At 40.2% G+C, this 13,629-nt stretch overlaps 1 long non-coding RNA gene across 1 annotated transcript in view; it reads right to left on the bottom strand.

Annotated features, from left to right (window-relative positions):
- LOC102458040 (uncharacterized) overlaps positions 1-12,628 on the bottom strand; it is an 80,872-nt gene extending 68,244 nt beyond the window's left edge. Inside the window, exon 1 of the long non-coding RNA XR_331993.4 lies at positions 12,278-12,628. This is a non-coding gene — a long non-coding RNA (uncharacterized LOC102458040). The remainder of the gene's footprint in view (positions 1-12,277) is intronic.
- Positions 12,629-13,629: the final 1,001 nt, after the last annotated feature.

Here is a 13,629-nt window from a genome sequence, read left to right as displayed (position 1 = left end):
TAGCCACTCCTCGCCTGCCAGTGCTACTACTGGCCACATTATGTCACCAGCCAGTGATTCCCACCAGCCACTCTGCTGGTCGCCGCCGCTTCACTGGCTGCAATGGGTCTGGCTCTCAGCCAAACCAGTGATTTCAACTCTTTAGCCACCAGTTGGACTGGCAAAGGAATCCAGCTTCCACTGGGCTAGCAAAAGAAAATACTCCTCAGGGAGTCTGCTTTAGGTCTGTCCTTAAAACAAAGGGGGGAAAAGGGTAGGCTGGGCCAGTCTTACAGCTCACACATGGCAGGTGTGAAGCAGGCTGACTCAAGTCCTTTAACCCTTCCCCCCAGTTCAGTCCACTCAACTCTGAAAGGGGGGAGGCTTGTTCGTCAGAGACCTCTTACCATGATGGTGGTGTCTCTCCTGCAAGCACTTGTGGCATGTTTTACAGTTCCCACATTTTGGGGTAGCATGATTATTGACCCCCACAACAGTCCCAAATTATTTACAATTCTCCGCATTCCATTCCAACACTGACCCTCAATCAGCCCTGGCCGAATGGGATGTACATAGCCACATCTCGTATTCTCTCCTGAGCTGTATTTACATATCAACAGTTAACAGTTAATTACCTTGCAGAGCTAAACAATTGTAGCGGGCACACTCACCTCTTCTTTTAGTTGGTTGATAACAAGCAGCAGTTCAGCCCCTGTTTACTGTAAGACTGCTGCACCAGAGGAAGTAATATGAAATAGAATTCATTCCACATGAATGCTCTATGATGTATAAGGCTGGGTTGAATCCTAATGATTTCAAGTAGGCTAAGTCTAGACTGCACGCCTTTTTCGACAGAGCCTTTGTTGACAGTTTGCATGCAATAGCGCCTTTTTTCAAAAGAGGTTTACCACCGTCGACAAAACTGCCACATTCTGAAGAATGTGCCTAGTAGTGAATCTTCCAGCTTCACCCTTCCAGCTCAAAACTGCCCCATCTTAATAATCTATTTTGTGGCTCCCAAAATTCCTCATACCCTTCCTCTCCCATGTCAGAACCACACCACTTCTTCTGGCAGGCTGCCTCCAGCACCGACAAGTACAGGTGTAGGATTTTCTCCCTTGTTTGAATGACCAACTGAAGAATGAAGTAGACATTCTATAATTTATGTATCACTCCCATTTTACATATTAATGTTCAATGATGCAAGTGAATGGATTCCAATATATGCACTGCTATGCATCACCATTTTATAAAGCAACAATGTTTCACAATGTAGGAAGTAAATTTTCACAGCTGCAAACATTAAAATACTGCTGGCTAGGCTAGTTGAGGTGCACTTTGCTACTATATTTTACAACTCAATATATAAACCGCATTTTTACCTTAAGAAGTATTAAATTGAACTTGCTGTAGAGGATTTTTATTTTAATAGATCAAGAGCCTGATTCTGATCTCATTTCCATGAGTCAGCTGCATCAGAATAAGGCTCCTTTTCTTCATACTATCATTTCTAAATGTATATTCTGCTGTGATTTTAGCTTTGTTAAATACTTTGAAAACCATGGTTATTTCTAATGTCTCATGCAATATATTGATTTTTACTGCAAAGACTTATCTGGAGCAGAAGGTTGCACCTTTGATTTTTATTTTCAAATGTGATATTCCAAGAGAAAAATGTGAGAACTTAAAAGAGTGGGGGAGGGGTCTCTTAAAAGCTGCACAATATCATTCTGAAGCCGTGTCTAGACTACATCCCTTTTTCGATAAAGGGATATAAATTAGACATGTAGATATTGCAAATGAAGCCGGGATTTGAATTTCCCACGCTTCATTTGCATAATGGCAGCTGCTGCTTTTTTTTAAACGGGGCTTTTTTGGGGAAAAAAACCCCAGCAGGAGTACAGGATCTTTTTAAACAGGGAATTTCTGTCAAAAATGCCCAGTCTAACCTGCCTGGGGAGTTTTGGGAAAAAAAACAAACGGAGGCCGCCATTATACAAATGAAGCACAGGAAATTCAAATCCCGGCTTCATCTGCAATATCGACTTGCCTAATTTACATCCCTTTATCAAAAAAGGGATGTAGTCTAGATGTAGCCTGAGTGAAGTTCTAAACAAACAACAGGTAAAACATTTTCCCATATGTACTCAATATCAGCATGTAGACTATTCCATTGCCTAACCGCATTGCTTTTGTTGCTGTTGCTTTCATTATTATAACAATTCTCAGCACCTTATGACAAATATTTAAACTATGTCCAAAGATAGGGACAATCATTATGTAATTATATGTGTAAATCACTTTGTTTACCTAAGTAGTCCCCCCACTGGGTATGTACATAGTCAGCTTTATTTAAGTGACCTTAAATATAGCAACGAATCAGCAGGAATGGCGGGCAGAGATAGAATTCTAAAAGTTGAGCCAATCATATTTTCTCTCACATGATTAATGTAATAATTAAGGATCTATAATTTTTGGAATCTCCTAGATATCTGAATTGTTCTAGAATATCTATTCTACTCTCTCCATACTGCTAATATCTTGGGTTTTGCAAAGCCATTGTAACATTTGGTTAGCATTTTCCTCAACCCAATATTATAAGTCAGTGATGAAATGGTGTACTGATACTGGGTAACAAATTTGCAAGAAAACGTTAATGGGGATATTGAACGTATGTCTTTGTTATGTGACAAAAACCTGGTTGTAGATAGGTAACATTAAATATAATATCCTGCAATAACTAAAGCTTTTTTTTCTTATTTCCTTTTAAACTTGCTTCAGGCTGAACCAATTGTTTTGCCCTGACCTCCATTTCTAGTTATAACAAGAAAAGCTAAGTCATAAATAGAATCACTACTGATAACTGGGATGGTTTGATAGTAGATTTACTTTTAAGATTTTTCCCCCTTGGGATAAGTCAGGAAACTGAATAGCTATTGTGTCAAAGAAGAGCAATTCATAGAGCTCTCTGCATTTAAGAACTTTGAAAGTATAGTGACAAGAACTCTTCTTGCCCTGAGCATTGATGGCACTGGATTAATATCTCCCATTTCATTCAAACATAGGTGGTGCCTGCAATTTAATCTCCTTCTCTGAGTTGAACATTTACAGCATTTTGAGGGGACAGGAACATCATGTTCCTATAAACTAAGATAATATGAAGAAAATAAGTACCTTGGAACACAAGGCTACAGGCCACCCTTACCAGAGGTCAGTCAGCAGGTCAAAAATTTTGTCCATTCAGTTCATCCAAAAACCAATAGCCATTGCCATCTTTGATGATGACGTTGTTGCGGAATTGTCACCCTTTTGAGTAGTACTACTTGTATTTGTGTTGTTGAACAATTTTCAAGTCAATTTTCTTAGGGCAGGTTTCTAAGGAACAATTTATAAGCATTGAGTCTAACCAATTTGGAAAGAATACAAAGAAGTAAGGCATTGGATATTTGCTGGTATCTATCCCTAATGAATCCTGCAAAACTGGTGGGAAAAAAATTAATGTCAAATCTACAAAGTGTCCTTTTCCCCACCAGTCTGTGCCCCATTTTTGTTCTAAAGCATTATAATGCCTGTAAGAAATACTCTTGTTAGCCATCACTCTTATGCAAGCATTTTCACACTATTATTTCAGGTAGTGTCAAGACAAAATATTCACCAACTCAAAACATTGAAATCAACCTTAAGTCACATGTTTAAGGTGCTTCATTGCAGATATAATATTTAACCCATAAGATGCTGACATCTACCAGGCTCGTATTCAGAAGAATGCTTAGGAGGATGTTAAGAACACACAGAATATTAATTATTCAGATCCAAACAGCTTCCACTATTGCTATACTTATGTATGCCAGCAGAAATAAACTCTAAAAACAAATACTTCTAACTTGTTAATCATCTATCTTTCATAGTGTGCACTGAGCATATACATTATAGGATATAAAAGATACATAAGATTGCTTCCATTGGTTTGATTTACCTTCTGGCAAACAACAGAAGGAATGTGCAAAACTAGTCAAACCAAGATTTCCCCATTCATGTATTCAATAATTTAATGATCCACCTTGCACAAATCAGCGAGTCCTACAAGGAAGCTTTAGCAAATTAATAAATTATTGCAGGGTTAAAAGTCTGAACACCTTTAGGAAAGCTATAAAATCTTCCTGCTTTACAAAGTTTTTGCAGAATAACTCAAGTAACATTCACAGCAGCATATGTTCCTTTCTCACCACCCAAACACAACACCCCAAAAGAAAAATCTTCCTCAAGAAGAGCTGCTATAACCCAACAACAACAAAAGAGACATTGAGTCCTGTAGGGACTCCAAGTGCCTTCCATTCTAGAACAGATTAGCAATGACTACTGTGGTGATAAATATAAAATCCTAAAATAAAGAGCAATTCAAATGGGGCATATTGCTCACATACCATGTCCCAGGAGTAGCCACAGAGACTGTCTAACCAAGACAGACTCTCTAGAATGTCACTTAGGATGGTCTATCATGTATTGGAGCATAAGCTTTTGTGAGCAAAGATTATGCTGGGCAAAGCTTCGTCACATTCATGACATCTGTTAGTCTACAAGGTGCTGCAGGACTCCTTGTCACTTTTGCAGATCCAGACTAACATGGCTACCCCTCTGATACTTGACATCTGGGATGGTGTGACTCCATACCCATCACTTAGTTAGGGTTGCAACTTAAGACATCTGCCAAACCCCAAGTATCTCAATATTAGATGTATGATTATTAATCTGCAAAATCTTGCACTTGCAGATAAGAAACCCTATTTGGGGCACAAGTCAATAGCTGCAAAGCAAACAATGAGTTTTGTGGTTACAATGTGTTTGCATTTTGCATAAACCCTGAGGGTATGTCTACATTGCATTCTTCCTTCAAGAGAGGAATTCCCGTGCTTCATTTGCATAATCACGGCCGGCCGCTTTTTCGAAATACCCTATTTCAAGATAAAAAACGCTGTTTAGATGTGGTTATTTTGAGGAAAAACCTTTCTTTCAAAATAATCCTTTCTCTATAAAATGAGAAATGTAATCTAGACATACTCACTGTGCAGGTCTTTCAAAATTTGGTTCTGAATGTCAACTTACATGAAAATAAGCCACATTATGCCACTGCCCTTCTTTGGGGACATGCAGCATGTTGTACCATGTTTTAAAACATTGTACACTAATTCTTCCTCATTGTTATCTCCATGGGAAGACAGTAAACAAAGGGTATTTTCAACACAGGGCATGTAGGCAACTTCAGGTACATTTTCAGAACAAATGTGCATGCACACACCCACACCAACCATGAAAGAACTGTTAGGATTCAGTCAGCAAACTTCTGAATGCGGATCCTTCCTCCTATTACCTTGGGTAAACAATTACTTTGCTAAAAGGGAAACTCTGAGTGGAACTATACTAAATAAAAAAGTTACAAATACCCAAATAACTAGTACTGAAGTCCTCAACTTGCCCTGACAATGCCCATCCAAAATACTTGACGCTAACTAGGAAAGTTACCCCCATTTAGTTCCTAGAAAAAAATGCAGCACAGGTTTTAGAGCCTAGAGAAGTGATCTCAAAGGGCACGTCTAGAATTGTTTTTGACAATTATTTCAAGAGTTATAAGAAAGCAAATGCAGTCCTTCATGGACAGCTATTTAGTAACTTTTCCTTTTGAGATCTAATGTCACTGTCCTTCTACCAGAGATTTAACTGTGCACATTATATATACTTTAAGTCCTGAAAAAACTGAACTCTGATCTGTGCCATGTCATAAAGGTTAGCTGAGGTGGAGAAAAAAGGAAAGAAACATGATACTTAACATTAGAATTGTGCTTTCCACAAACCCATTACTGGTGCACCTTAGGCATATCTCAGAAAATTGCCCATTCTGGTTGATTCAGGAAGGGAGCAGGTTCTGTTCTGCTCAGGCCAAGTATGTTCTGATTCTCTGCTATAGGTGAATGTGGGCTTCTGTGGAAATATTTCTTTGAGGGGCAAGAGCAGTGTCTAAAATGCCAGGGTGAAAAAGCACTCACTCCCGAGAAAACTGATATATGGCCAGTTCCAAAGCTGGCAGTAAGTAGGAGAATTAGAGCAGCACGCTGTATGTGTCTGCAAACTATAGCCTATCTCCTTTATCAGTATCACCTGCAAATATGGCTCTTCCAGCCTCATAGGAGCCTACTTCTTCCTGAAGAATGGCAAAAAATGAGCAGTTTGTCCCATGTTGGCATTGTGAATACATTGTGACATCCTTTCCTGCACTGAACAGTAGCTTACATCTCAGACAGGCCTGCTGAAAACAAATTCTATTTATTTGTGATTTAAGACATAATTCTGGCTTGTATATGCTGCCAGTTTATGTATTTTTTTTATGAAGGACTGGCTTTTATTGTCCTGAGAGCAAGGGAGTAAAGTATCCAAACAGATTGTTCATTTAAGTAGTTTACAAAGCCTGCTGTGTGTCTTTACTGTGCTCAATACTGGCAATGACATCCAATGAAATATGTCCTAGCTGTGCAGTGGACTCTCTCCAATGGATACTTTTTTTCCAACCCAGCTACCCATTTGTGCCACAAATACCAAGATTTGGGCAGGAATCCTATAGTTGCCTTTTTGTTTTCTTTTGTTTTTACCCAAAGAGTGTGATGTATGTCTTCCTCAATAAAAGCCTCGGGGCATAAGCTAGAGCCACTGCTTTCATTCAACTCTGCCCTGCCCACTTTCAAAGACACACTGGTGGAACTCTGCAGTCGCCAAATGTAAGAGCATAGCCAGCCAGAAAGAGAAGAAACTAGTGCACAGCCTCCACAAAACATTTTGTCTGCAAGACACAGAGTCCTGCTAACTACTGTTTTCTTTGCTGATAATGAAGGGGACAGTACCAATAATGGCAAGGCAATGAGGCAGCAGAAGTGAATGCACAGTCTGTAAGGATTGTCTCCCTGGATGGATGACCAAAGGTCCATGGTTAAAAACTAGGTGATGCATGCAGGTTTCAAGGCATCCACACATTTACCTCTTCTTGTCCACGTAGGTCACAAACTCTTTTCCCCAGAGGGTTGATGCATCAGAAACTCTACACAGTCCTCAGCATAGAGTTTTCTAGGTGAGTTTTCATCTTTCACAGAACTTTCTGCAGCAGGAGTTCAGGACTCAGGTATTGGATGACATATAAACATTCACTGCATAGGATTAGGCTATATCTTGAATGCACATAGTATAAAGTGAGCTGCTTATTTCAATTTCTGCTGCTTACCTATCCAACTGAAGTTTGTCATATAATTGGTTATTCCCTGGAGCCAAAGGATAGGAATGGTTGCCAATTCCATCACAGATATTCTTTGAAAGTACTCCTATTTCTCTTTCCTTCAGTCTATCAGTCATCACCAATAATATTTCATTTTTCAGAAGGGATTCCCTTGGTTTTTTCTAATAACCTCTGATAGCTAGGTTGAAGGCTCTTGAAAATGAGGCCTACACTGTCTAACACTATTAAGAGAATTGGATACATAGAAAAGAGTCTCTCTTCAGAATCTTTCTATGGTATGTGTGCTTCATTCAGAATAAATTCATGAGCAAATGTATAATATTGTTTCTCTACTTAACAATACCATTCAATGCAAAACTATTTCATGGAAAATTATGCATAATTCACTTCACAGTCATGATAGAAAAAAATAGATAATTTCACTTTATGATCATGACAATCATGTGGACCCTGCTGTTATGCATTAACAATTTGTTAGTTAGCTTTGATTTAGTCTTGTTTCAGAGAAGATTGGATAAAAGTGAATTAATTAACTGTTAACACATGGCAGCTGATCATAGCAAAGTAACAAACTATTGATATGGGCCATCAGGGATTCATAGAAGTGGCAAAATTCATGCTTCTGTAGCACTATAATAAAATCCTACCCTTAGCAATAATATAATCTCAAAATACTACTACAGTGTGGTGCTGAATCTGAACTAATACATAAATCTAATTTTAAAATTCAATAAATATATCATTAGGTTCATAAAGGTTCAAGATTTGTATTTAAGAAGAGATGTAAACAAATCTAACTGTCAAATTGTATTATATTTAAATCTGATAGATTCTTGAATTACTATCAAATATTTCTTTTTAACATGCAATTTGTTTTACTATTGCAGGTATGCAAATCCATTTATATGTATGAATGGAATATAAATCAGTGTACACCAGCAACATATAGCTATATTTTCTTATTTTACGTAAGAGCTTGCTAAAAGCACAAGTATTGGAAAGTTTTTCTCTGTCACTGGTTTTAGGTATCAGTTGCCAAACATTTATTTATTTCTGAGGTCAGACATATTACTCAAAAAACCTGATGTTATACATCAAATCTACTGGTCAAGCTTTTAGATTTTCCATTTTCTCAGTATAAATAATTGTACATTCAGTAACTTTCTCCAACTTTCTCGATCTACGTCCCTTTTTCCTCTAGTGACTACCAACAGCTTGGACATCAAATCTGGTCATTGGATAGCAAATAATTAATCCATGTCTCTCTCTAATTCTCTCTCCTCATCCTCATAATTCTTCCCTTCTTCCCTATAATTCAAATTTTAGCTACCGTATATACTCGAGTATAAGCCGAGTTTTTCAGCACAGTTTTTGTGCTGAAAATGCCCCCCTCGGCTTATACTCGAGTCAGCCTCCTGCTCGCGGGCGGGCTCAGCGCGTCTCTGCCGCCGGCCGGGTCTAGACGCGTGAGCCCGGAGCTCCGGCCCCCCAGCCCCTGCCCTCCTGGCCCTTCCGGCCCCTGCCCTCCTGACCCTCTCAGCCCCCCTGTCCCCTTGTCCCCCCCAGCCCCTGTCTCCTTGTCCCCCCCAGCCCCTGCCCTCCTGGTCCTCCCGGCCCCCCTGTCCCCTTGTCCCCCCGAGCCCCTGCCCTCCTGGCCCACCCAGTCCCTGCCCCCTCGGCCCCCCAGCCCCTGCCCTCCTGGCTCTCCTGGCCCCCCAGCCCCTGCCTGCCCGGCACCATGGGCCCTTGCCGCGTGGGAGGAAGGGCGTTTGGGGCCGTTCGCCATGACGCTCGGGTGCAGCGCTGAGCTCGGGAACAGCTGGGCCAGGAGCCGACTCGGCACCGTGGGCGTCTGTTCTGGAAGCGCCCGGGAGCCCTGATCACGAGCTTGGGCCCGATTCTGGGGCAGGTGCACAAGGACCAGCCGCTGCTCCCTGCTCCCCCTCCCCTCCCGTGGTAAAATCCAGCCAGCACCGGCACCCGCTCCCCCCGCTGGCTCGCTGGCCCATCGACGCCCGGCCCGGGTCTCACACAGCCTCCCCCCCCGCTGGCTCATTGGCCCATCGACGCCTGGCCCGGGTCTCGCACAGCCCCCCCCCCCCCCCGCTGGCTCATTGGCCCATCGATGCCCGGCTCTGGTCTCTCACAGCCCCCCCTCCCCTGCTGGCTCGTTTAGAGGGGGCTCGTTGGCAGGCGAGGGGGCCGGAACGTGGGGGCTGCGGGGCGGGGGCGGCGGGGGCTGAGCTGTGGCCGTGCCTGCAGAACCATATTGTTTTTGTTGACCCCCTTTTCCCCTTACAGAGCTAGGTTATTGTTTTTCTTTGAAATAAATATTCATGTAATTTTATTGGTATCTATCTTCATTTTTTACATTTACCAGTTGCTGCCTCATTTCCTACCCTAGGCTTATACTCGAGTCAATATTTTTTCCCAGTTCTTTGGGGTAAAATTAGGTGCCTCGGCTTATATTCGGGTCAGCTTATACTCAAGTATATACGGTAATTGCATTTTGTTTCTACTTCGGCAAAACTAACACTACTATATCAGGCCACTGGAGTTACAATACAAAACAAGTCTAGGTAGCAAGGAAATTACTAAAGTTAAGATAGTGTATTTAAGCAATCATTATAGACCTGCTCCAAAGCTCACTGAAGTCAATGGAAAAACTCCATAAGTTCTCTCTTCATACATCTATGTGGTTGATAGCCTATGTTATCCAAATACCGAGGGATATCTAATCTCTCTTGACATAACTAAAATATTGTGAATGTACAGCCTTTCCTTCAGAGTCTGGGGACAGACCTCATATATGCATAGATTCCAAAGCCAGGAATCCAAGGCACCACTGTGATCATCTAGTCTTATTTCCTTTATAACACAAGCCAAAGAACTTCCCCAAAATAATTCCTTAAAAAAAATCCAGTCTTGATTTTAAATTTGTCAGCTATAGAGATTCACCATGATTCTTAGTATTTGATCCAATGGTTAATTTCTGTCACTGTTAATGATTTATACCTTATTTCCAGTCTCAATTCATCCAGGTTCAATTTCCAGCAGTGGATCATGTTATATATTTCTGTGCTAGAATGAAGATCTCATTATTAAATACTTTTTCCCTTGTAGATTCTTATTGATTGTAATCAAAACACCACTTAACTTTCTCTTTGTAGACTAAATAAATTGAACTCCTTTAGTCCATGAGAAGGTACGTTTTTCTAATCCTTTAATTCTTCTCCTGGCTATTTTCTGCACCATCTCCAATTTATCAACATCCTTCTTGAACTGTGGATGCCAGAACTGGACACAGCATTGCATCACTATTTGCACTGGTGCCAAATGTGAAGGTAAGCTAACCTCTCTACTCCTACTCGAGATTTCCCTGTTTTATGTGGCCCAAGATTGCATTAGACCTTTTGGCCCCAGCTTCATTATAGAAATTCACGTTCACCTGGTTACTCATGATAACATTCAAATATTTTTTAGAGCCACCATTTCCCAGGATAAAGTTCCACACCATGCACTTGCACCATGCACTATGCACACAGACTTAAGAATTTTGTTTTAAATGCTAGATATTGTAGAACTCTCACATAACAGTTTATTGTCAATACTTTGAGCAAGACCGTACATGTAGCAGCTGGGCAGGAAAGGCAGTTCTAGTGGCATTTGTTTCCAAGTATTCTGCCAAAAGTAGTAAGGGAAATCTTGTCATGGGGTCTGAGCAATACACAGCATTTGGATCATCTAAGATCCCACAAAAGAACAGCAAAAAATTTCAAACAGTGAGTATCAACTGGAAAGAGTGGATGCCAGTATTACATCAACTCAATAGTATCTTACCCCAAAACAAAACAATTGCATATAAATGTTCTAGTTTTATGGACTAAGTTTCTTACGTTTTAATGAGTTACTGTGGTTTAGTTAGTTAGTTATCAATTAAATGAGCAATTGCTTAAGGTGAATAATAAAGGATAAATAAAAAGTGTCTTTGAACTGTAACATTGTATTAATGGACCAGAAGAAATCCTGAGAAAAGGATGGAAAGCATTCTAATAAATGAGCTGAAAAATCTGCTCTATGATTTTACAAGTCTTTGCCTTTTTTACAATTAACAGTTACATTGACGCAATACTCAGCTCTCGAGACACTGAATTAGAAACAAGAGTTTTGATTAAAATAAGGCTTATTAGTTCAACTGATTCATAATATTATTTCCTTTCCTATATTTCTTTCATTATGTCAATAAAACCAGCTCATTAAGCAGCTTTTCAGCAACAAACATGTGTTGACCCATACAGCAGCATAAAGGAATTGATAGTGACCATTACCACAAATTTAAAATGAGTAGTCCTGTAGCAAATTTAGAGACTAGCAAATATGTGTGTATATAGTCCTTGTCTAACTGTACATGAACTATATTCCTCAATTTAATAGTTTCACCTTGAACTCTTGCCCCCATAAACCCCTTATATTAAAACAAAAGTAGGTTTATTTAAGCGAGATTAATGATTTAACCAGAAATGAGAGAAAGGAATGGGAACAAATGAGTACACTATAAAAAAAATCATAAAATGTAAACATGGCTCTGCACTTATAGTTATCTTTCCTATGTAGTAAAGTAGATTGGGGTAGCCTGTTATTTTTTGTCAAGGTCCAAACTCCTTGGTCAAGATATATTTGATGTCCAGACTCTAGAGAAAATAATTTTTAAAATAAAATAATAATAATAATAATAATAATAAATGACAATATTTCAAGGACTGTTCAAAAGTGTCTTGCAGTCTGGATTTGACTTGCAATCAGACTACTGACTACTCCAAAAGTAGGCTTTCCACCCAAAGTTTAACCCATTGAAGAGCTGGTAACAGAACCAGAATCCAACATTCATGAGTGCTGCCAGCAAGATTAAGTCTCAGGTCCGACACTGGGTTCTCACTGCACAAGTACCTGTCAAACACAAGCAGTTTGTTTTCAGACAGACTGTAACTAAACAACAAAATGATAGGAAAAACAACATCTTACCAGTCTTCTGCCAGGGACTCTATTACAGCTGCAGATAAAGTGGGAGATCATCTAAGCTTCTGAGGCACCGGTACCAGCGTCCACCAGTGAAGTCCAAATTGCTGTGCTCTGGTGCAGCTTTAAATACAATGTCTCTGCCTTGTTTTAAAGCCTGGAAATTTCCAGGAGTTACTCATTACTTGCTGATGTATAATAATAAGATTGGCTTAGCTAATAACTATCTATCTGGTACTGATCTGGTTCTACTTGTCCTTTGGCCTTGTTTACATGATCAGTACATCTGGGTAAACAGGATTCTTAGGTTCCCTCCCTTATCTATAATTTGTTTCTGCTACACTGGCACCATTGCTTATCTTAATTGGTGTATGTTCCTAGAGGCTTGATTCTGGCTCATCAGTAGCAAGGAAAGGGGGGGGGGGGAGAATGCATGCCTCACCACTTCTATCCTTGGAGCATACACAGTTCTTCCACAATTAACCCCTACAATGAGAGTCCCCACCTCCTTGAGGAGTTTCCTCAGTGAACAGATCTAGTGAGCCTTTCCCAACAGTCCGCTATACTAAAATAGACTTTTTTCTTTACTCATAGCCAGGGTGATTTCCTTCCTGCCTGCTGTAATGTTCCTTTTCACCTCCAAGTGCCTTTGGTCATTTGCAATTGCCTTTTATGGTTTTCTATTAACTATTCTGAAATTGCTCTTTATGGATAAATATCTTGTAAGATATGATTGGTATAGTGATTTTTTGCTAGAGGTGAGAATTAGGTGAGAACAGGAGTCCCTTTTGCACTTTGTCACACTCATCCACAATAATGACAGTGCTGTTCACTAATATCAGATTAATAGTTCTGCAACATCTTTCTGGTGTCAGCAACGTTTGGGGGTCAACATACTTGTCAAAGGTAAAAAATGCATGGGCAAAAATCATCCCTGCCAAAACTCTATTAAAGCTAACATAGTTACCCCAGGGTATGTCTACACTATCCCCCTAGTTCAAACTAGGGAGGCTAATGTAGGCATTCGAAGTTGCAAATCAAGCCTGGGATTTAAATATCCAGTGCTTGCTTTGCATTTTCCTGGCCGGTCGCCATTTTTTAAATTTACAAGTCTGGACTAACTACCCAAGTCTACATGCGCAGGGACCTGGTAGTTTAAAATAAAGCCCTAGTTCGAACTACCTGTTATTCCTCCTGGAATGAGGTTTAACAGGTAGTTTGAACTAGAGCTTTATTTTGAACTACCGGGTTCCTGCCACGTGTAGACTTGGGCAGTTAGTCCGGACTTGTAAATTTCAAAATGGCGACTGGACCGGAAGATGCAAATCAAGCGCGGGATATTTAAATCCCGAGCTTGA

Source organism: Pelodiscus sinensis, chromosome 5, assembly GCF_049634645.1.
Source record: "Pelodiscus sinensis isolate JC-2024 chromosome 5, ASM4963464v1, whole genome shotgun sequence".
In the NCBI taxonomy this organism is placed as follows: Eukaryota; Metazoa; Chordata; order Testudines; family Trionychidae; genus Pelodiscus; species Pelodiscus sinensis.
This window is presented reverse-complemented; position numbering and strand designations above follow the sequence as displayed.